Here is a 24,890-nt window from a genome sequence, read left to right as displayed (position 1 = left end):
CCCATTTTCACACCAGGCAAATACTGAGGCTGTACCTTAATTAAGGTCACGGTCACTTCCTTCCCACTCCTAGCCCTTTCCTATCTCATTGTCACCATAAGACCTATTTGTGTCGGTGCAACATAAAGCAAAATTATAAAAAATTGAATCACCTCAAATTAGAGAGCAGTACCAGGAGAGGATAACACAAAGCCTTAAAAGTGCCAAAGAGTAGAACAATATCAAATACCAGTGCAAAATTATTAAAAATGCAGTGGAGACATCAGCAAATGAAATGCTGGAAACAGTAAGGCATACAAGATCTTCATGGTTTGATACCGAGTGTGAGGCACCAACAGAAGAAAGAAACAAGGCATACAGGAGGATGCTACAATCAAACTGTACAAGAAGAATGATGAAGTCTATAAAGAAAAATGGAGGATTGAAAATAAGATCCATCAAAGAAGAAAGAGAGAGTGGATGAAGGCAAATATCAAAGAAATGGAACTAAGGAATCAGAATAAGGCGAGGAAATACTACAGAATGATAAATGCAGATGGAAACACTTCCGTGACAAAACTAACCTGTTAAAAGATGAAACAAAGAAAATCATGAGGGTAAAGAGATATGTGAAAGATGGCCCTGACATTTTGATAAACTCCTCAATTTCAGAATGGTACAGAGAGACTCAAGAGATGTGCAAGGTGAAAAGGTCCCTGATGAAAATCCAGGCCCACCAACTCTAGAAGAATTGAGAACTGCCATGAAGAAACTGAAGAACAACAAGGCAACAGAAACAGATTATATTTCACCAGATCTGCTAAAGCAAAGTAGCAATGAACTGAAATGGATTTTTCTAGAAATAGTTACTTTAGTTCAGGATAAGAAAAAAATCCTCCAGCAATGGAAAAAAGAATTTGTATGTACTATATATAAGAAATAACATCAGCTGGAGTGTGATAACTATATAGGAATTACATTGCTTAACTTGGGATACAAGGTATTCTCAAATGTACTATTTGATGTTCTTCTCCCAAATGTTCAGAAAGTTTGTCATATCAATGTGGATTTCTCCCAGGAAATTCTACTAGACCAGATCTTCACCATGCAATTTTAGAGAAGACAACTGAATTTGGGATTGGCATGCATCACCTCTTCATTGATTACAAAGCAGCGTATGACAGCATAGACAGAGCAAACTGTATCATGCTCTGACTGATTCGTAAAGCTGGTGAGAGTGACAATGACAGACAGCAAGCAGTATATGTAGGGGAGGTATGATGTCTGATATATAAGATATTGAAAATGGGGTACAGCAGGGAGACACGCTGGTAAGTCTCCTTATTAATGCTGCCTTGGAAAAGGTGATGAGCAATGCAAACCTCCTAAACAGGGGAATTATTTTCTACAGATCAGAACAGATACTTGCTCATGCTGATGACACAGATATAGTGGTCAGAACTTGAAAATCAATGGAAGAGACATTTATTGCCCTTAAAGAGGCCAGCAGTAATATGTGATTGAACATTAACCAGCAGAAAAATTAAATATATGGCTACTGGGAAAGAATGTAAGGAGAACATGCGAGCCTCAATAAATGGGCAATTACACCTTTGAAAGAGTTGAGTAGTTAATATCTGGGATAAACAGTCGTCTACTCAACAGCCAACTTGCCTGGTGCTCTTGACTTATATTACCAAATTAACCATCTACAAAACACTTACAAGAACAGTGCTTACATATGCCTCAGAAATTTGGTCATCAACAGCAAATGATACTGGAATGCTGGATGCCTTCGGAAGAAGGATACTTCGAAGAATCATCGGCCAATCTGTGAAAGAGGAAAATGGGGAAAGTACAATCAAGAGTTGTACACCACTTATAAAGATCCACCTATTAGCAGAATAGTGAAATCAGCCTAACTGAGGTGGGCTGGGCACGTACCACGGATGAGCGATACGGAAGTACCTAAAAAGATATTACATGGAAACCCACGAGGACAGATGGGAGGGAGGGAGGGAGGGAGGGAGGGAGGGAGGGAGGGAGGGAGTCTCTGAAGACCTTTGGGAAATGGGGTATAGAAAGTGGAAACTGGAAAGAAAACTGGTTGAAGACTGTCAAAGAGGTGGTGATGGTGATGATGATGATGATGATGATGATGATGATGATGATGATGCTTGTTGTTTAAAGGGGCCTAACATCGAGGTCATCGGCCCCTAATGGTACGAAATGAAATAACAAAGTTCAAATTAATCCACTGACCAAAATAAAATAAAAAAATGTCATGAAGAATGAATGGACTGACATGAACGCAACAAAAACCAAACAAAACAGTGGATCAGACTCAAAAAAAAAGATCAGAAATAAAGGTATTACTGACCAAGGGACCACTCATAAAGCACGATGATGCTTGATGCCTAAAGGGGTACAAAATCCATGTCTAAGGTCCCACAGAATAGTACATGTCGCGAGTAAAGTGGAACCATGGTATTTGTCATGTTGGGGTACTAATCAAAAGTAGTGAAGACTCACGGTGTTCCACACAAGATGGTACTACTCACAAGTATTGTACTTCGTACAGGTAACGCAGACCTATAGTGTTTCTCACACAATGGCGCCACTCATAGTCAACGCAAACCGATGAGTTTCCTCACCTAGGTGTAATAGTCACGGGTGCCGGTCCCACGGGCACCGTGGTGTTCCTCACATAGTGGATACTAATCGCAGGCAACGTAGACCCACAGCGTCGCTCATATAGTGGTACAACTCACAGGCAACGCCCAGACCCGCAGTGTGGCTCACATGGGTTCGAATCACGGGTACTGGAAAACCCCCAGGCCAGGCTCTATACTGCTACTAATCACAAACCTATTTCGTACCTAATATAGTGGTACTACTCGCAAGTACAGGCAACCTATGGTTTTCCCCGCGTGATGGTACGAATCAAAAGTAGTTTCATGGTTCTAATTCAATCAGCCCTTGGTCGCCCCTCAAGACAGGCAGGGGATACCACGGGTGTATTCTACATGTGCATCTCCCACCCGCAGGGGGTGGTGTGTTTGGTCCGCGAGAGGTATTTTATTTCCCTCAAGTCCGCCGGCAAGCCGGTTAGGACCCCCCTATCCGCCACCTGGGACGCGCCACGTGGGAGTATCATCTCTCCCCCTGCTACGCCTGCGTAGCAGGTTCGTGGCTGTCAAAGAGGATAAGGATCACAATGAACTGTAGAGTCAGAGAAGTAGAAGACTACGACAACACGGGGTGACATAGGGAAAATCACGAATTATTAATAATTGAAGCTAAACTTCTTTATTGTGATTTCTTAGCGTTATGGCTTCGATTAAGGTTTGTTTAAAGTCCTTAACTGACATCTGTTTCCAAATGCTACATTGTTTCTGTGCAGCAGTCACATAAATGCTTTAAGAGCAGAGGGTTGGTGGGATTTGTCCCTCATTGTTCTATGTAACATAGTGCCACCTCCACTGCAGTGAAACCCTCACTATGAGGCATCTTTGGTGCCGTTTCCTCTAAATCACCTTCCTCACTATCTTCTGTTGGTTAATTCAACATTTCAATGATCGATGCATCTTAAAGTTCATATTGTTCATCAATCTTCATCCATTCTGTAACTGAGTTCACTAGGACTATGTACATCCTGGAATTTGTGACATTCAATTTGACAAGTTTGGTATGTTATCACTGTTATCGTCGGATTTACTGTCTGCAGAAACAGCCCTTCCTAAAAATCTCCTTCAATGATTTTGTAAGTGTCTCTGACTTCACTTCGTCCCATGATTCTGTTAACAAATAAACTATTTTCCTCATGGTTATCTGTTTGAGGAAGTTTGTGATGTTTTTCTCACATTCTGTTGCTTCCAGAAGAGAATGTTGTAGATGGTGCTGATACATTTTTTTTTAGACATTCCAAAATGCCCTGATCCATAGGTTGTATTAAACCTGTTAAGTTAGGGGGCAAAATTTAAGCACGAATTCCATCACATATTACATATTACTTCCTGTCCATGTAGATGTGACTCTGCACTGTCCAGCAATAAAACTGTTTTAATAAACAGACCCTTCTTTCTCAAAAATGCTTTATTTTTAGGTACATATTCTAAAAAAAAAAAGCTTCTTTAATATTTCTCTCTCCATCCAATAGTTAATTTGGTGTTTGTAAGAGCTCTCGGCTTAATGGATTTTCCTATGAAGAAGAGCTTTAATTTATACCTTTTTTGCTATTTTGCTTCACATCGCACCGACACAGATAGGTCTTATGGCGACGATGAAATAGGAGAGGCCTAGGAATGGGAAGGAAGCGGCCATGGCCTTAATGAAGGTACAGCCCCAGCATTTGCCTGGTGTGAAAATGGGAAAACACGGAAAACCATCTTCAGGGCTGCCGACAGTGGGATTCGAACCCACTATCTCCTGAATGCAAGCTCGCTGATCTGTGACCCTAACTGCATGGCAAACTTGCTCAGTCTCAGTTTTAATTACTATGTTAATGGAGTGAGAATACTTCACGAGCGATCACTGTAAGTACTCAGGTGTTAATATAAGGAAAGATTTGAATTGGAAGAGAAATTGGAATTTGCACCAGGCTGCATTAAATAGGAAATGGAGACACACTCGTGAATACATCACAAATAAGTATCAAAACGATTATCGGTCAGGAGCTACATCGCTTAAATAACAAGAACACACCAGACAGAAGAATGAGACGCCTAATCAAAACCAAAACTCAATGGGTGCCAAAAAAAGAAACTCCAAGGAGATTGCCCGAAAAGGAGAGGGGTGATCCAATTAATGAACCGGTATGTGCCACTTGCATGTTTTACTAGCACATATTATATGTAACAAGTTTTAACAGCTTCCTTTTTACTAAAAAAGCTATACTGACTATAAAATCAAGTAGTAAATATTTAAGAATAACTTAAATATTATATTTAAGCGGTCTGCCTATGTACTAGCACATGTCCTAAATTTAATAAATTATATATGTTTTGAACAGCAGACCACTTAAATATATTTAGGTTATTCTTAAATATTTGCTACTCTGATACTGGCACATAGACGATTCAGAACTACTCTATGAAAATGAACAGTCTTGAAAGGGGATCCCGTAGAGGATGACAGGACGTTGGTTATCAACGATATAACTGATGAGAGTCAGGATTATTATGAGTCGATAACCAGTGCAATTGCAGCCCAGAGACCAAAAGAGAATTGACAGAAGCTACTGCAAAGATATTTGAAACTTGCCTGGACATCTTTGACAATAGGCCTGGAGAAATCTGCAATTTCCAATACCACCTGAACGTCAAAGAGGAACCATATAAGAGGAAGCCTTATCCAATACCAGAAAAATATAGAGATGAAGCCAGGATGCTAATCAGGCAGACGAGACCTGCGCGTTTTTCTTACGTAGTTCCTCGAAGCGACAAAATGTATTCGAAATTTCTTCCCCCACAGAGGCGATTCACATAGCAATTGAGGCTCTTGTCTTCACTCACTTTTCTTCTCCAATGCAGAGATTCTGCGATAGTGCCTAAATTTCTGAGAATGAAGAGACCGTTCAGCTCTGCCCAGCCACATCATATCTACGATAGAAAGGAGGACTCACTGCTGAGGGAACGTATAAGCTCCGCACACAAGGAGCTCGCTACCGTCGACAGGGCGCTTTTAGAGCTGCATTATCTTCCGAGTGCCACACTCTCACTACAGGACTGGGAAAAAGCAGATTTTATCACTCACTCTTCCATGACATCGACAGTCACCTATCGGCAGAAGAAATAGTTCAAGCGATGTCAGGAGAATCATCCCACGCCTAAGACTACACTTGCCTTGGATACCTCATGGACAATCGTCAACCTGACCAACCGTTTCCTGTCAGAGGACGAAACCTCTCTACGGGCTAAAGGAGGAAACTTTGCTATTACCCCTCCCTTGATTCCTGTGGAGGAAATCATAGCAAATATCGAAGTTGCTATTTGGAATTTACCATCTGACCACGCAGAAGAAATCCGCCATTTAGCCTAACGGATACTGAAAAAGCACCAGCACCAAAGAGCAACTTCACGGTTCAAGAGAGGAAGGCCATTAAAATGTTCTCATGTACACATTATTTAGAAGTCTCCCTTTGAAAACTTATAACTGAGGTTCATCTGTATTTTTAAAACAAACAAAATGTGTTTCTTTGTTCTTGTATTATGTATGTGTGCCCTCCAGTGTTCATTTTCGCTCAATTTGTAAGCATGTGGTAATAGAAATACTCAAGTTTTCTAATTCTTATTTTCCTGAATGCCTTATTCTTTAATTAATTAATAACGTGAAGAACAAATTTCATTATGATCTGAAAATTACCCTGAATTTAGAGGACTATCTTTTGCACTCTCCGATAAATTTTTGCTTTCATATCTTTAAACAGAGAGGAAATACATTTATTTTTCTGAAAGCCTATGTTTTCTGGCACTTTTTTTTTTTTTTTTTTTTTGCTAGTGGCTTTACATCGCACCGAAAGAGACAGGTCTTATGGCGATGAAGGTATAGGAAAGGCTTAGGAGTTGGAAGGAAGCAGCCGTGGCTTTAATTAAGGTACAGCCCCAGCATTTGCCTCATGTGAAAATGGGAAACCATGGAAAACCATCTTCAGGGCTGCCGACAATGGGATTCGGACCCTCTATCTCCCGGATGCAAGCTCACGCCTGTGCACCCCTAACCACACGGCCAACACGCCCGGTCTGGCAATTTTAAACCTCACCTTTACATTTTCGCCTGGCACTAGAAAGGTTAATCACCAAGAGCACACTTGGGACTTGCGAATATTTCTGCGCTGTGACTTAGATTTATTTCATAGTGTGAACTTCAAACTAATATTATTTTCTACACAGACCGCTTCTTATTAATCGGTCAAGGTTACATTTGGAACTTTGCATTCCCTTTGGTGTGTCACTGGACTTGTGTTTATTTCTATGGCTAGTTATCCAACAACTTAACATTTAAACTATGCCAAGTGTTAAAATAACTTGTGAATTAAAAATCCTTTGTTCACACATTACTTGTGGGCTCTATTGCAGACACAAGTGCTCAAAATTGAATTTCATCATTGCTTGTGGACAAAAGAGACAAGTGTAACTGCGTTTATCTTTGATCTCCCAGTGGGGGAGTACAATTTATTCAGACTCATTGCAGAATTTCATGGTATCCATGGAGGATGCTACGTATCATGGTGCCCATGGTAACTGTTAACACTGGCTGGCAATGCTGGTTGGACTACATGGTGCCTATGTTTGTTGGTGAAGCTGGTTGGACTACATGATGCCTACGGTTGTCGGTGACACTGACTGGACTACGTGGTGCCCATGGTCGAACGTGGTGAACTTGCCCAGGGATGTTCATATCCTTATTGCCAGAGAAGTCGACAAGAAGATTAACTGTAGAGGTGATATTCAACAAACTTATTGAGAATAAAGCAGCAATTACAAGAGAACTCATGTTTATTCAAAAACATCTCTCTGTACCCGCTCCAATTAGCATCCCGCAAACAACCCTGCAATCAAGACTCATCACGGTCTTCAAGCTAGTCACTGTGCGGGCATTTCCCGGTACAATACATAACTCCCCCCCAACTTCGTTTTGAGGCACAGCACATCAAAATGTAGTTTAGAAAAGGGATAGGAAGGATGGCAACAACTACTGTAGTATTTTCCTTGACCACTATACTACGCAAGGATGATCACAGGCATTTTAGAAAAGAGGATTTGATCTGTAGTGAAGAATAAGCTGGATGAAAAGTAGCATGGGTTCAGACTACTTCAGGGCCAGATTTTCAGTATGCACCAAGTTACTGAAAATTTCTATGACAAGAACAGACAATTATGCTTATGTTTCTTAGATCTACAGGCGATGAGAGTACCAAGGGAAAAGATGTCGTCCACAATTCGGGGTTATGGGATTAGGAGTATGTTATTACAGGCAATCAGAGGCATTTATATGTTGATAATAAGACCATGAGAGAACTGACTGTAGAATGAGACTCTTGGTTCTAAATAGTTACAGGGATTAGGCAAGGCTTACTGTACATAATATACATGGATCATTTTCCAAAAATGTATAAAATAGCAGGGAAGGAGTTATTTGGGTGAATACAGAAAATCTCCCTTAGAAAATTATTCCAGTCCCAAAATCTTCTTCAGATAAACAATATTTGCCCAAATTTGTCCTCACAAATTCCAAGATTATCTTCATATTATGAACTTCTACTTTTAAAAACTCCTTTCAAGCTTATTCATCTACTAACATCATTTCACGCCATACTTCTACTTTTAAAAACTCCTTTCAAGCTTATTAATCTACTAACATCATTTCACGCCATCTCTCCACTGACAGCTCTGAACATATACTGCTTATCGAACAGCTTGTCTCCCTACTCCCAAGTATTTTCCCAACCCACAGTCTGCAACATTCTCTTGACATGACTCTTTATTCGGAAATCACCCACAACAAACTGTTCACAATTGCTAATCCTTTGGATGTTCTTGCGGTCTCAAATTAAGTAATCTTTCCACTAGAATAACACTCTAATTCGGGTCTTACCAGTGACTTAACACACCCTCTCCTTTATATTCTTCTTCTTCTTGATGATTATGATCATCATCATTTCCTGTTTCCAGTCTTCTTCCTTATTACAACCCCTAAATACCCTCATAACCATATGAAGAGATCTGCAACCTTTATTTACAACCTCGTTAATGTGCATACCCCAGTGAAGACCTTTCCTTATACTGACACCTTGGCACTTGCAGGGATCCGCATGAGATACTCACACTCCAACGAAGTAATTAAAACTGAGAGGACTCTCCCTTTTTGATAAAACTTACAACCTGACTTTTCACCCCATTTACAATCACACCATGGTCTGCTGTCCATCTCACAACTATGTCAAGGTCTTTTTGCAGGCTGCTCACAATCCTATAACTTATTTATTACTCGACACTGTATAACATCATCCGCAAAAGAAGTATCACTGATTCCAGTTCTTAACTAATGCAGTATCATTGATATATATAAAATAAAACATAATATAACAAAGATCATTAAGTCAAATCTCATAACACCTTATCAGTGTATTTCTACACCTTCCCAGAAACAAACTTAAAACAATGGTATATACTGGCCAAGGGGCTGCTTCCAAAGCACAATCCTGAATCGATGATGCTTGTTGTCTAAAGAGGTCCGTTTTTTTTTTTTTTCCTAGTGAGTTTATGTCGCACCGACACAGACAGGTCTTATGGCGACGATGGGATAGAAAAGGCCTAGGAGTTGGAAGGTAGTGGCCGTGGCCTTTATTTAGGTATGGCCCCACCATTTGCAAGGTGTGAAAATGGGAAACCATGGAAAACTCTCTTCAGGGCTGCCGACAGTGGGATTCGAACCCACTATCTCCCAGATGCAAGCTCACAGCCGCGCGCCTCTAACCGCACGGCCAACTCGCCCGGTAAAGAGGTTCAAAATCCAGGTCAATGGCTCCTCATACTGGTACTTACTGCTAGTAAAGTAGAACCAAGGTATTTTGCACGTAGAGTTAATAATCACAAGTAACGTTGACTCAATGTTCCTCACATTGTGGTCCTACTGACAGGTAATGTACTATGCACAGGTAATGCAGACCTATGGTGTTCCTCACATAATGGCACCACTCATAGGCAATGCAGACCCATGGTGTTCCTCACACATTAGTACTAATCACAGGGACTCTTACTATCCCATGGTGTTCCTCACAGAGTTTGTACTAATCACAGGCAACACAGACCCATTGTGTCGCTCATGTAGTGCTACTAATGACAAAAAATGCCCAGACCCGTGGTGTACCTTGAAAACACAGACCCATGATGTCCACAACCAGATGCTGAAACACGCCACTGATGACAGTTTCTTTCTCTCTCTCTCTCTCTCTCTCTCTCTCTCTCTCTCTCCTTGGGGTGTTCCAACCGAACCTGGACAGAGGGGAGCCTCCATCATAGTTGTGAATACTATAGACGGGTATTGTAAACCCACAGTGATCCACCCACGGACCCAGGGTATTCCTCACATAGTGGTACTAATCTCAAGGAAAGTAGACTCATGGCATTCTCCGCGTGATGGTACTAATCAAAGATATAATCACTTGGTTCTAATGTCATCATCCCTTGGTCGCCCCCTTACGACAGGAAGGGGGATACCGTGGGTTCATCCTTCGTCTGCGTCACCCACCCACAGGGGGGTTGTAATATATTAAGGGGCATGATAGCCGAGTGGCGTAGTAAATGGCTTCACAGCAAAGCAGCAGCAGTTGGAGTCCCGACCAATGCATGTGGCAACTTTTTAATGAACAGTCACACCCCATGTGGACTTGAATATGTGTAAAACTGGAGAACCTGTGGCTATGAACAAGATATCAACTGACACATAAAACTACAAGCGTGTTTGTTTTGAAAAATGCTGTAGAAAATGATACGTTAATGCATGGATTGGAGTGTGTCGTTCACCACATCAGTATATCAACAGCCAGAAGATTGTCTTTTTGGCTCATTGATAAGCTTGCTATATTTGTAATAGGAAATGGGATTCAGTATACACTGCAGGAACAAATTTTTTGTTCCACTAAAGCCTCTTTTATGGATACACTGTGTACACAAACATTTCTGCTCTTTGCTTCCATTAGTCAACATGAATAAAACTAACCTTCTCTTATATAATTAGCAGGTGCTGAATACGAATATGACAACGAAGGAGTTGCAGCAAGAAACATCTTTTACATTTTTACATTGTCAGATAGACAAACAGATTAGAGAAGATATAGGATATAGTAGTAATGTGGAAGTGAAAAGGTTAGCACAGGAGAGGGATGCATGGATAGTAGCATCAAACCAGTCTACGGACTGATGACCCAACATCATTTTAAACATTGCTTTCACTTCTGTACACTGGATCAACATGGCCCCGCAAACTTGGTAAGTGTTTTACTACTATTTTTTTTATTGCTAGTGGTTTTTTTCAATTTGCTTTACGTCGCACCAACACAGATAGGTCTTATGGTGACGATGGTTTAGGAAAGGCCTAGGAATGGGAAGTGGCCGAGGCTTTAATTAAGATACAGCACCAGCATCTGTCTAGTGTGCAAATGGGAAATCACTGAAAACCATCTTCAGGGCTGCCGACAATAGGGCTTGAACCCACTATCTGCCGGATGCAAGCTCACAGCTGCGCGCCCCTAACCGCACAGCCAACTCGCCCGGTACTAGTGTTTTTAAGTAGCACTAACACATCAAAGGTTTTCGGCTAATGCAAGGAGGGAAGAGGACCAGGATTGGGAAGATAGCGGCTGTGGCAGGATTGGGAAGATAGCGGCTGTGGCCTTCATTAAGGTACAGCCCCAGCATTTACCTCGTGTGAAAATGGGAAACCATGAAAAACCATCTTCAGGGCTGCAGACGGTAGGATTTGAACCCACCAGCCTCCCGAATTCCCGAATTTAAGCTCAGAGCTACGAGATCCCCAACTGCACAGCCGATTCACTCAGTTTACTACAATTATAATGAGGACACGGGCAGAGGGTGATGTTACAGCCATTGGCCATGGACTGTAGGAAAGAAAATAGAATCATAACTTGAGACGAGAAAACCGAGCTAGGTAGCTGCAGTCGCTTAAGTGAGGCCAGTATCCAGTAATCGGGCGATAGTGGGTTCGAGCCCCACTGTCGGCAACCCTGAAGATGGTTTTTTCCGTGGTTTCCCATTTTCACACCAGCCAAATGCTGGGGCTGTACCTTAAGGCCATGGCCGCTTCCTTCCAATTCCTAGGCCTTTCCTATCCCATCGTCGCCATAAGACCTATCTGTGTCGATGCGACGTAAAGCAAAAAGAGACAAGAAATGAACATTCTAACAGTTACCATTGGTTCTGGAAGCTAGGTATGCTGTGTTGATACTGCAGTAACATGGATTACAATAAAATTATTTACGTAAAATCTATCCAAACAGTTTTTTTAGATTTGTGGAAAGTTGTCCTTTAAATCATGACTAGAGGGTGGATGTTGTTGACCTAAAAAAACAAATATCCACTGAAAATGATCAATAAAATGCCCTTAAATTTATGAGAAAATGCTACAAAATAAGTAAAAAAGACTTTAAAAACTGACCAAACTGAATTCTGGTGAGTGTAACAATGGTTTAGAAGTAATATTTCCCTGTTCTATTCATCGCATAGTTCTTGTTTTCACAGAAATAATTATCTCCTAATTTACTTGGAAGTGTATATAATATGGACACAATGATTTGCTGGATGTAGTGCTAGCACTCTGCCCCCCAAAAAACCTGGTAACTCTTGTTGTTCTTCGCACTCATTACAGATTTCAGATGTTTTTCTCGCTTAATGTGCTGCTGTACAATATACATCCTTTCTGTACTCCCTTTAACATTGCACAATTTACAAAACTGTTGTAAACATGACTTTTCAAAATTCATTTGCTAGCTAATTTATAAATACACTTTGCAGTAGTTTAACTTTTGCATGTTTTTGCACAGAACTATAGTATACACCTCGGTGGATAATTCTGTACTGAAGCAGAAAGTTAACTGTTGTTTCCAATCCCTCCTCTTTTCAACTTGTTCTTGGCCTTGAGGAACGCGGAGGTGAATGACTGGTTGTAGGAGCGGGTGTGAAGGTTGGTGTGCGAGACACGTTAGGAAATACTTTCTCCTAATTAAAAGAGTTCTGTGTGTTTCTGCATAAATCTCGGATACACAAATCTCACAGTAATAAATCCTTTCCTTACCCTGTTTTAGTCACCAACAATTGCTGATCAGTTTGGTTGGCCATGAAAGATATTTGGCAAATTTAACCATATGTAAGAAAAATGTATAATTTATTATATTGTCACTTGTGGATTATTGTCAGTCTGACAATAAAGAATACATGCTTAAATCTAAAAAAACACTTTAAAATGATCCAAACATTCTTCAAAATGCTATATATTAACCTAAAACCTTCTTGGAAGATGAATAATGTCAGATCATACCAAACTGGCAAAAAAAAAATGCAAAAGAATGCAAAATAAAATGCGTTAATATCCTTAGTTACACCGCAGAATTAATTTCTATACTACTAAGCAACATTCTAACATAAAGGAAAAAAATATGACATTTCAACAACATCCGCCCCCTAATCATGACAATCAATTACAAACAATGTAAAAAAAAAAAAAAAAAAAGTGTTATTTCAGTTAAGAATTAACTGATCAGTATAAAACCGAGTACTGCATATGTCTAGTTAACATGTTATATGTACACAGAGTTTGAAGGCGGGGAAGGATGTCTTTTGCCACTTCAATGAGTAGTTGTGAAACTACCAATCATTTCAAAAACTGTTTTGCATAACAAAAAAGAGATTTTCAAGGAAAGAGATCAAACTGTGTATCCTGAAGAAAACCTTTCTTCAGTCTTGAAACCAGTATAACACTCACCTCAATATCCTATTCCTCCAACCAGTAGGGATGATTCAAGATGCACAAGAGTCACCTTCAGGCTTAGTACTGTTATCCGCCAACATCTGCAGAGTCCACCTCTATTTCTGAAAATGATAGTGCACCACACTTGACAAATCAAGCAGAACATAAAGATTAAGTTAGGAATTTAAGACTTTCCAAGTAATAATGTCAATGTCAATTAAGAAGTAGAACTATCACATTCCAAACATCAACAGTTGAACCTGCTAGCAAAAGATACAAAGGTTTTGGTGTTCAGAAGAAAGAACAAGAGTTCACTGTTTGCTTTTACAATATTTTTGCATTAGCAAATATGTAACTGGACTGATGAACAAATCATGCACTGAATATAATCCAAAATAAAGGAAACCTATTCACTGATAATATCCTCAATAGGGCTCAAGTCTGATGCCTGGGAATTTGTCCACCCTCTCCGTAAAATTTAAACCTGTTGTGCCCAAGAAATGAGCATAGGAGGGAAGTGTCTAACAAATTATGCTATGTAGTCAATCTGACATGTGTAAATATTAAAATAATACTTAATATCAAGGTCTTAATAATTACATATAGTACAAGAAATAACACAGGATTAACTATTACAGATTTACTTTTTTTTTCTTTGCTAGTTGCTTTACGTCGCACCGACACAGCTAGGTCTTATGGCGACGATGGGACAGGAGAGGGCTAGGAGTGGGAAGGAAGCGGCCATGGCCTTAATTAAGGTACAGCCCCAGCATTTGCCTGGTGTGAAAATGGGAAACCACGGAAAACCATTTTCAGGGCTGCCGACAGTGGGATTCGAACCTACTATCTCCCGAATACTGGATGCACTTAAGCGACTGCAGCTATCAAGCTCGGTTTTAAGATTACTAGCCACTCAATATTTAGCACGAAAAGATTGCTTTAACAGTCTAATTTGGTAGAAATTTTGGAAGTTGTAGACTGAAAATAAAATCCGTGCTAAGTGCCACAACAATTGAATTCCATTTTATTGCTAAAATATGGGCCATGTGCCTATGCCACTGCAGTAAACACATGGCTATGTGATATTCAGTCTGTAAGTAGTTCAAACTTTATCCATAAGAATGTGCCTGGGTCTAAGTGCCACTTGCTGTGTATCAAAATCCGGGCTATGTGACAACTGTGGTGGCCAAAATAAGAAAAAGATGCTATTGTTTCTTTGGATATATTTGGTTTCTAACAACTATGTTGAAGAGGTTCAACATAAGTACAGTGTCCCAGGCCACTCCTACTTAAGTTACGACCACGACTTTGGTCTCAGATTTAAAAAAAAAAAAAAGGAGTTGAGAAATGTGAGGTTCCCTTGGATATTGTTAGACTTCTATGTACTGCTTGCACAAAAAAAAAAAAAAAATCTAACAACTTTGATGGATGATGAAGATTTTTATGACTTCAGCGAAGCAGCTAAATGTCGCCTTAATATGACAACTTGAGAAATTTCTAAGGTTGTTTGGGTCAAACTCACCAAGGAAGAGCCAGGAACTGAATACACAAAAAAAAAACTTCCAGTGACATTGAACAATGGGTGAAAACAGAAGTGTTTAAAAATGGTGTAACAAATTTAACTATAAAAAACCAACTCCCACAGATGGGAATGACATCAAGAATGAAGTCTGAAAAGAAGAAAGATCTGAAAAGAATTATTCAATACCTAAAGGAAGAAAACAAAAATGTTTACACTGAATTAACATGGTAACCACAGTTTGAAGACTTTTACTTTTAATATTTTTATATAACCTAAAGAAAAGTATTGTACCCTACGTTTTTTCAAATTATTTAAAGTATTCAAGAAAACACTTTTTTTCTTGATGTCTACTATTTAAGAGTATGTTTTTATGTTTTACGAATAAAATTTATTTTAAAATGTATTTTCTTCTTTCTTTAGCAAAATGGTATCCGTAACCTGTTGTTTGCTAACTCGGTACTTGTAAATTTTGCCTTTCATTATGCGATATTTTAAGGCACTTAGCCCAGTTTTAAGGGCGTAAGAGTTGACACATACCTTTGTTCATAAAATGTTCAGGCAAAAGAGGTAATTTCAAGAATAATATTCCATAGGTAACATTAAGCTTTTACAAGTGTTTACATGTACGTGGTTTGGAATTTTTATGCCCTTTTTGGAAGAAAAAATAAAAAACTGATAAAGACAATTTTTTTCGGTTTTTCACAACACTTATATTTTGGCACTTAATTCGGCTTTTGTTTTCAATCTACTGTTGTAGCTGCTTTTTGTCTTAATAGCATTCCTTTCAGTTTAAGGAGAAAAATGTAAATAACATTTTTTAAACATTTTTTAAAAACACACTTGTGCTTCCCAATTTCAGTCACTGAAGATATCAACCAATTACATCAAAATATCTTAAATAATTTCACTTCAAATTACTTCCTCAAGTACATTCATGTTTCAATACTCAGGTACTCTGACAAGAAATTTTCAGTCATGCACAACACACTAATATTTCAACCACTACTCTTCAGAAAGTTAAGAAATAGAAGAGAAGCATTACCAAATGTGCTCCATACCTGTAAGTTACTGTGATAATCTTCCTGGAAAATATTTCATAATTGGATTTAGAATGACAGATACATAATCTGACAAGATAATGTCTAACAGACCACTCAATCACATTTATCCAGATAATGTACATACTGTAATATTACAGAACAAATTTTTCCAAGGAGTTCCATTATCTGACATTATCACTGAAGGATACCACTCCTATTCTCTCTAATCAGAAAGCAGGCAAATTCACTGCAACAACAAAACTGAACAGAAAAGGGATTATTGTTTAAAAATTATTTCTCTTCCATTCTAGTGTTCACACAAGAAGCAGAAGAAGAAGATATTGGTTCATGGTCAGGGTTACTGTAGTCACATCCCAATTAGTGAACCATGGGTAAAAGATGAGTGGCCTAGTAAGTGGTCCTGAGATTCGGGACACCAGCTGCTATAGAATGGAAACAGTCATCTTGGACATACTCTGAGTCATGGCCCCACTTGTGCTCAGGCGACTATACAATCCACCGTGCTCCCTAACCAGTTAGGGGAGAGATCTTCACGGGGACTATGCGTAAGTAGGGTGAGATACTGCTGAACAGAATTTTTCACCGAGCACACTCAGAACATTTTAAGAAATCCTCAGAGCTATGGGAGTAATGGAGTCCCACTTCCATTTGACAGGCAAGGGACGCCTTGGAAAAATCTTAGCGAACAAAATGGAATTTGATGGGAAGATATCAATATTAATGAGACTTATGAAAGAAAGTAAAAATGTCTGAGCAGCAAAGATGATGCATCCGATGTGTTAGGAGTTAATGATATTCGGGTAATGGGATATAACGAGGAAGAGATGGGAGATTATAAAGAAGTCTTGACAAGTGTTAAAAAAGGGAAGGACACAGTGTGGGATAGGACTTTTCATCAGGAATACTACTGCACACAACATAGTTTCTGTTAAGCACATAACTGAGCAAATGATATGAGTAGATTTGGAAGTTAAAAGGAATTAAGACGAGTATAGTTTCAGTGTATTCACCAAGTGAGGGTGCAGACGAGGAGAAAGTTGACAAGATTTATGAAGCCTTAAGGTCCAGCCCCACTATTTGTCTCATGTGAAAATGGGAAATCATGGAAAACAATCTTCGGGGCTGCCGACAGTCAGATTCAAACCCACCAACACGTGGCCACGCACTCTGTTTGTACCTATTTGTAAATGTCTTTATTATTATTATTATTATTATTATTATTATTATCACCACCACCACCATCATCATAATCATCATCATCATCATCATCATCATCATCATCATCACCATAGGTAAATATCAGTAATTTGCCAGTATTAGTCGCCTCCTCCACCTGGAAAATATCCTTATATCCAATTACCTTCATATACTGTTAACTGAATACTTCTACCTTCTGTAAGTCTTTCCATATATAATACTCCCCTTGTATATTAATGATCCCTGGAACCTGTTTCTGCCTTAAAATATCTATGCATATCCTTCCATTGCTCCAAAAAATTCACATGGCTACAAATTACGTTTGCCAATGTTATCCTCGCCCAATTTTCCGCAAAATTCAATTTCCTAGTAAGCTCCTTCAATCTCTCCTTACTCGTGCAACCATTCCTAAATCTCAATCTTTCTAATCTGCACTTCCTTCTTAATCTCTATTTCCCTGCTATAATATAGTAGGTCCTTACCATTCCTCACCAGTTTTAAAGGTGCATAGGCTACCTGTTTACACACTTCGCTACAGTTGCTTTTTTATTTACCATTTTCAATCAGGGAAAGGGAATAATAATACCAGACTGAAAGGGGACTAAAAAGTGTGTGATAACTATAGAAGAAATTACACTCTTATCACAATTGGCAAAAATACTGAAAAGGGTATTAGAGAGGAGAATGAGAAAAAGTTACAGGAAGAATTGCAAGAGGAACAGTATGGCTTCAGAAGTGGAAAATTGACAGTGGAACAAAGCTTCAGCGTGAGGCAATTAATGGAAAAGAATTCGGAACATGGAAAGGATCTGGTCATGACATTCATAGATCTAACAAAGGTATACGGTAGTGTTCCCAGGGAGACGGTTTAGGAAACCATGGTCAAAAAGGGACTGGGTACACAAACGGTGCAAATGGTGCAAGCAATGCACAACTGCATCAGCACTGTACACTCTCTAGTAGGAAAGATAGAATAATTTAGAGATAAAACTGGACTAAGGGGAGTGTGCTGTCAACTCTTTTGTTTCTAATGGTCATGGACTAAATTTTAAAGGAGGCAAAGGAAGCATATGGGAATAGGGAGATGAAGTTACGACAATCTGCAGTCGATATTGTGGTCTGGGGAACGAACAGCAAAGAAATACAAAACCAACTTGATACACTGAACGAAAAAACTGAAAAATATAGTATGAAAATCAGTGCAGAGAAAAGCAAAACCATAGTGATATCAAGAGGAGAGAGACAGGGAAATGTACTGCGAAAAACATGTGGCCAAAGCCTTGGAATCTTGAATAGTTTCAAGTACCCAAGGAGTGAATTAATGCAGAATACAAGGCTGGACCTGAGCCTCCATGGCTCAGATAAAGCGTAGCAGCCTTTCACCATTTGGGTTCCGGTGTTCAAATCCTGGTCACTCCATGTTAGATTTCTGCTGGACAAAGCGGAGACGGGACAGGTTTTTCTCCGCTTACTCCGGTTTCTCAATGTCATCTTTCATTCCAGCAACAGTTTCAAATATTATTTCATTTCATCTGTCAGCCATTAATCATTGCCGCAGAGGGGTGCGACAGGCTTTGGCAGCTAGCATAATTTCTATCCTCACGGCTAGATGGGGCCTTCATTCATTCCATTCCTGACCCAGTCGAATGACTGGAAACAGGCAGTGGAGTTTCATTTTCACAAGGCTGGACATAGAGATTAGCATGAGGGTGCAACATGTCAATGCTTTCTATTAGATTGTAAGAAACCTTGTCTGGAATAAGGAAGTACCTAGGAAGTGTAAAGAGATAATGTATAAAATGTATTATGCACCCATATTGACTTACATGGTTGAGACCTGGACAATGACAAGTAGGGGGGCAGAGTAGAATTTAAGCCAAAAATGAAATACCAAAGTAGACAAGAAAAAACAGATTGAGGAACAAAGATATGCGGAAGAAGGTTAGAGTGGAAAACCTAAACGAAGGAACTGATAGGAGTAAACTAAGATGGTTTGGACATGTAAAGATGATGGAGGAGAAAAGAATATCAAAACAGACAATGGAGATGAAGTTCGATGAAAAGAGAGTAAGAGGGAGACCTAAAACAAGTTAGATCGATTCTACTGAGGAGTGGACTGGGACAAAATGATGGAAGAGGAATGGAAGAAAAGAAGGGGTGGGGAAGTGTCATATAGGCCAATGCCCTGACCAAGCAGGAGCTGAATAAGGGGAAAGGAGGAGTACGATGATATAATACAGGGAGTCCTTACCCCATGTAAAGGTACATACCTCTTTTCACACTCCTCAACAGTTCCCTTAAACCTCTCCCATAGGCTGTTTACATTTTCATTTACCATTTTCCATTGACCATAATTGCTTTTTAAAAATGTATCCATGCTCTCTTATCAATCATATGGTATTGCCTAATAGCCCTACATTTATGACATTCCTTTCTATCACATTTATTTTTAACTATGACAAAGACAGCTTCATGATCACTTATACCAACTATGACTTCAGTTTTTCTATAGATATCACCTGAATGTATCAGCACCACATCTTAAAATATATTTGCCTCTAGTTGGTTTGATCACTTCCTAATTTCAGCTCTTCTTCCCAAAGTAACTTATTCATCATTTGTTGGTCAGGCTTCCAGTCATTTGCGCTCCCTTGCCAGTTCACATCTGGTAAGTTCAGATCACCCGCTACCATTGTACCATTGTCCGTTTCACAATAATGCCTAGGTCCCCCTGCAGTCGCTCACAATCCTACAACTAGCTTACTACTCTATACGGCATTACATCATCCGCAAATAGCCTCATCTATGATTTCAGTCCTTTACTCGTAATATATATACAAGAAAACATACGTCCAATAAATGTCCGTCTCATTGGCTGAATGGTCAGCACCGAGGGCTTCGGTCCAGAAGGTCCCGGTTTTGATTCCCGGCCGGGTTGGCTATTTTAACACAGTCTGATTAATGCTTCTGGCACCAGGACTGGGTGTTTGCGTTTGCCCCAACATTTTCCTCTTCATATTCAGACGACACATTACACTACCAACCACCACAGAAATGCGCCATCGTGATTACACCCCTCCATATAGGGTAGGCATCAGGAAGGGCATCCAGCCTTAAAGCAGGGCCAAATCTCACAGTTCGCACCTGCGATCCCACATGTGAGAAAAGTGTTAGAAGAAGAGAAGAAGAAGATGGGTCCAATAATTCTGACCTACGGGGACCCCTTGCACCCCTAACCATTACAGGATCAGGATTACTTACTTTAATTCTCTGAGTTCTATTTTCTAGAAATTTAGCTACCTATTCAACACCACTCGCTAATAATAGACTCAAAGAAAAGAGGAAGGTAATTTCATGTTCCCACTGATCCACATTTTGATCCCTTACCCTATAATAAAAGTTACAGAATCTTGTACTGGAAATACTGCTGAACCTAATTTTCAGTATGACATCCTCCAAGCAGGCACGATTAAAAAACTCCATTTGTCAACTGAAATATATTAAACTTCATCTTGCATGCAGCTAGAACATTTTACCCTTCCAAGCCTAACACACTACAAGCAAATAAAATATTAGCTCTAATATGTCATTCAAATAGAATGTTACAATTAACACCTTGTGGTCAAACAGCATTCCACTTCACAGGAAACCAAATAAAAACAGCGCGCTTACCATTGACTTATGCCAGAAAATCGCAGACAGTTCCTTTAAAAATACAGGGGTGTAGAATCATCATTCGCAAGAAGTAGTAAGTTAAAAGAAAACTGCGGCAACTGACGTTTTAAACACACAGGCACACAAGACAAACTTTTGAATTCTATTGGAATTAGATGAGTACTGTGGAGAATGTTGTCCTTAAAAAGAATAATGTAGTCATAATAATAAAGAATTGACAGGACCCTTCATTATACGAAAAGTACTTCTTTAAGGCAGGTCCCTAACCGTTGCCATGCACTGGTCTCCGTATACATCTCAGAAACATCATAGGCGGTTCTTATCAACTTATCCGCCGCAATCAGAAATCGTTCTTCCGCAACGTCAACTGAACACTACGTAAACCACATGGATATCACCTTCAGTTATCATCATACTTCCAAACGTCATTCATCCTCTACCAACAGCAGAGTCCTAAAAGACCCTAAAAAAGTGTGCATTTAAGGAATGTTTGAAAATGGCGATGGTGCAGGTAATAAGGGAATAACAGAAACCAGTATTATTTTCAGACTACATATAGTCTATCAACTTCATTCGAATTAAATAGTTTATTGTTTGCATTAAATAGAAATATGTCGCTACCTAGAATGAAACTTGACAATGTCCGTAGCAGGCGAGTTGTCCGCGAGGTTAGGGGCGCGCAGCTGCGAGCTTGTTTCCGGAAGATAGTGGGTTCGAGACCCAGAATCGGAAGCCCTGAAGCCCTGCAGCCTGGCATGTGACATCTCGCTGAAGCGATTCGTGTCGTCATGAGCGAGAAAACAACGGGCAGCAGTTCTGTACGCAGTTCTGTTTCGCAGTATACTATTTTTTTTTTTTTTTTTTTTTTTTTTCCACACCGTATTTTGCGGTCCGCGAAGAGGCTCGAAAATTTTCCCTTTTCATACCGGGCAAATGCTGAGGCTGTACCTTAATTACGGCCACGGCCGCTTCCTTCCCACTCCTAGTACTACCCTATCCCATCGTCGCCATGAGACCTGTCTGTGTCGGTGCTACGTAAAAAAATAAATAAATAAAAAAAATGGACAATGTCTGTACGTACCTTGATTGAAATATGCATGATATATTCAAGACATTATAATAAGGGCTAGCCCACTGGGGCCTGGAACGTGTCACCTCACTGAAGCGATTCGTGTCGTCATGAGCCAGACAACATTGGACAGCAGTTTTGTACCCACGTTAGGGTGACCATATGTCCAGCATTTCGCAGGTTACTCCTCTTTCTTTTTCCACGCCGTATTCTGCGGTCCGCGAAGAGGCTCAAAAAAGTTATAAATACCCTGCTAAAATCCTGCGAAATACTTTTTGCACTATTCTTTTGCATCTGTAAATATGTATTAGGTATTTAAAGAAATGAAAGGGGGCGAGAAATAATGCACATTTAATTTAACACGGCATCGGTCGACGTGTGAGCGCAGCGCTCACTTCCAGTTTTATTTCCTCCTCCTTCGTGAACAAATACAATGCTCACTTTCGCCACCCCTTTAGCCTCCTAAGATAATGTTAGGAGCGGGATGGGCAGAGCAATAATATGCAGCATGGCCTTCAGTTGAAGCTCCGACACCATTGTTACTACAGTGGCGCTCAATCAATCAATCATTAAATACTGATCTGCATTTAGGGCAGTCGCCCAGGTGGCAGATTCCTTACCTGTTGTTTTCCTAGCCTTTTCTTAAATGATTTCAAAGAAACTGTAATTTGTTGAACATCTTCCTTGTTAAGTTACTCCAATCCCGAACTCCCCTTCCTATAAACGAAAATTTGCCCCAAATTGTCCTCTTGAATTCCAACTTTATTTTCATATTGTGATCTTTTCTACATTCAAAGGCACCACTCAAACTTATTCGTCTACTAAAGTCATCCCACGCCAGCTCTCCACTGACAGGTTGCAACATACCACATAGTCGAGCAGCTCGTCTCCTTTCTCGCAAGTCTTAGATAGATAGATACCAGTAGATATTTACTTCAATAATTAATTACAACATACCCAAAGGCTCATACAGGAGAATAGTACAATTAATAATATATTCAATGGCGGATCTACAAACTCTGATACATTACAATGATATAATCCTGACCTTCCAACATATTTGTAACGCCACTCTTTTGTCGGAAATCACCCAGAACAAATTAAGATGTTTTCCTTTGGATTTATTCCAGTTCTTGAATCATGTAATCCTGGTGAGCGTCCCATACAATGGAACCATACTGTAGTTGGGGTCTTACCAGAGACTTATATGCCTTCTCCTTTACATCCTTACTACAACCCCTAAACACCCTCATAACGATGTGCAGAGATCTGTACTCTTTATTTACAATCCCTTTATGTGATTACCCCAATGAAGATCTTTCCTTATATTATTAACTAGATACTTACAGTGATCACCATAAGGAACTTTCAACTCATCAACGCAGTAATTAGAACTGAGAGTAATTTTCCTATTTGTGAAACTCACAACCTCGCTTTTAAATCGTTTATCATTTTTTGCTGGAATCCTACAATTGTAACTTCAGTGGATTAACCTTTCCTAAACCCGAACTGCCTTCTATCAAATACAGTAGAGACAATACGCGGCACTGAGCGAGATATCGAGGGACAGCTATTGGAGCTCTCTCTAGCGAGTAGACCTGAGAACTACTGACTCTGTCCACAGCCGACTTGATGCGTCGCTCTAGCTAGCTCCTTACCGGCCTTGACAATCGGGTCCACGCTGCTGTCCATCTCACAAAAATATCGAGGTCATTTTGCAGTTGCTCACAATCTTGTAACTTATTTATTACTCCATACATAATAACACCACTTCTTTACTCATATCACTTATATACATCAGAAAACATAAAAGTCCAAAAATACTGCCCTGAGGAATTCCCCTCTTAATTATTACAGGGTCAGATAAAGCTTCGCCTACTCTAATTCTTTGAGATCTATTTTCTAGAAAAATAGCAACCCATTCACTCTCTTCTCTAGTCCAATTGCACTCATTTTTGGCAGTAGTCTCCCATGATCCACCCTATCGAATGCTTTAGACAGGTCAATAGCGATACAGTCCATTTGACCTCCTGAATCCAAGATATCTACTATATTTTGCTGGAAACATACAAGTTGTAACTTCAGTGGATTAACCTTTCCTAAACACGAACTGACTTCTATCAAATACAGTAGAGACAATACGCGACACTGAGCGAGATATCGAGGGACAGCTATTGGAGCTCTTTCTAGCTAGTAGACCTGAAAACTACTAACTCTGTCCACGGCCGACTTGATGCGTCGCTCTAGCTAGCTCCTTACCGGCCTTGACAATCGGGTCCACGCACTGTAATCGGAGTAGTTACACAGCTCGACACGTGGCGCTGGCGGCCGACCTATTTGCGGTAGAAATGCATACTTCTTTAGGGAAAATATATTGACTTTGATTGCCGATTTATCGTAATTTAGAATTATGGAGAATGTTACATAGGTTAATACTGTTAAAATGACTAATCCCGAAAGTTACTTTCGTTTATATTTGCCAAAATAACGTCGTGAAATGAAATTGCGGAGGATGGAGTAGTCCAACTGACGTTCCTTAATTGTGAGGAATAATAGTAATCGTTTTTATAATCATGGCATTTAGATACATAGCAGAACTTACCACAATATTTTTTCTTGTGATGTTAATATTGAGAATAAGAGTCATTGTTCAATTAGAGTTTTAAAATTCTTCATTCGCTGCTCTCAGGAAGGGGGCTGGACAAAACATAAAAGTCTTACTTTTTCCATATTCGTTGTATGCATAACATAAATATTTTGTCTCAAACATGTTTAAATTTTAATTTCAATACATATAGTTTCAGATTACATTTCATTCATACCATTCACTAGAATATTAAATACCGGGCAAGTTGGCCATGCTAAATTCACACAATAATTTTTACTTGAAATGGAGTAGGGT

The 24,890-nt window shown here is 39.6% G+C and overlaps 1 protein-coding gene across 11 annotated transcripts in view; it reads right to left on the bottom strand.

Annotated features, from left to right (window-relative positions):
* Positions 1-21,310, bottom strand: part of LOC136864266 (solute carrier family 41 member 1) — a 196,999-nt gene extending 175,689 nt beyond the window's left edge. For 4 of the 11 annotated variants that reach the window (XM_067141026.2, XM_067141024.2, XM_067141021.2 and 1 more), the window contains exons 1-3: positions 20,917-21,310; positions 13,480-13,586; positions 1,704-1,810 (exon numbers count right to left, since the gene is read on the bottom strand). The gene's annotated coding sequence lies outside the window, so the exon portion shown is untranslated. Of the gene's footprint in view, positions 1-1,703; positions 1,811-13,479; positions 13,587-15,826; positions 15,939-20,916 lie in introns of those variants that run through there. The other 7 variants (XM_067141023.2, XM_067141027.2, XM_067141022.2 and 4 more) reach the window with 5 other exon arrangements.
* Between the last annotated feature and the right edge of the window lie 3,580 nt (positions 21,311-24,890).

The sequence above is a fragment of the Anabrus simplex genome, chromosome 2 (genome assembly GCF_040414725.1).
Source record: "Anabrus simplex isolate iqAnaSimp1 chromosome 2, ASM4041472v1, whole genome shotgun sequence".
NCBI lineage: Eukaryota > Metazoa > Arthropoda > Insecta > Orthoptera > Tettigoniidae > Anabrus > Anabrus simplex.
The sequence above is the reverse complement of the archived record's forward strand: the minus strand, read 5'-3'. Positions and strand labels throughout refer to the sequence as shown.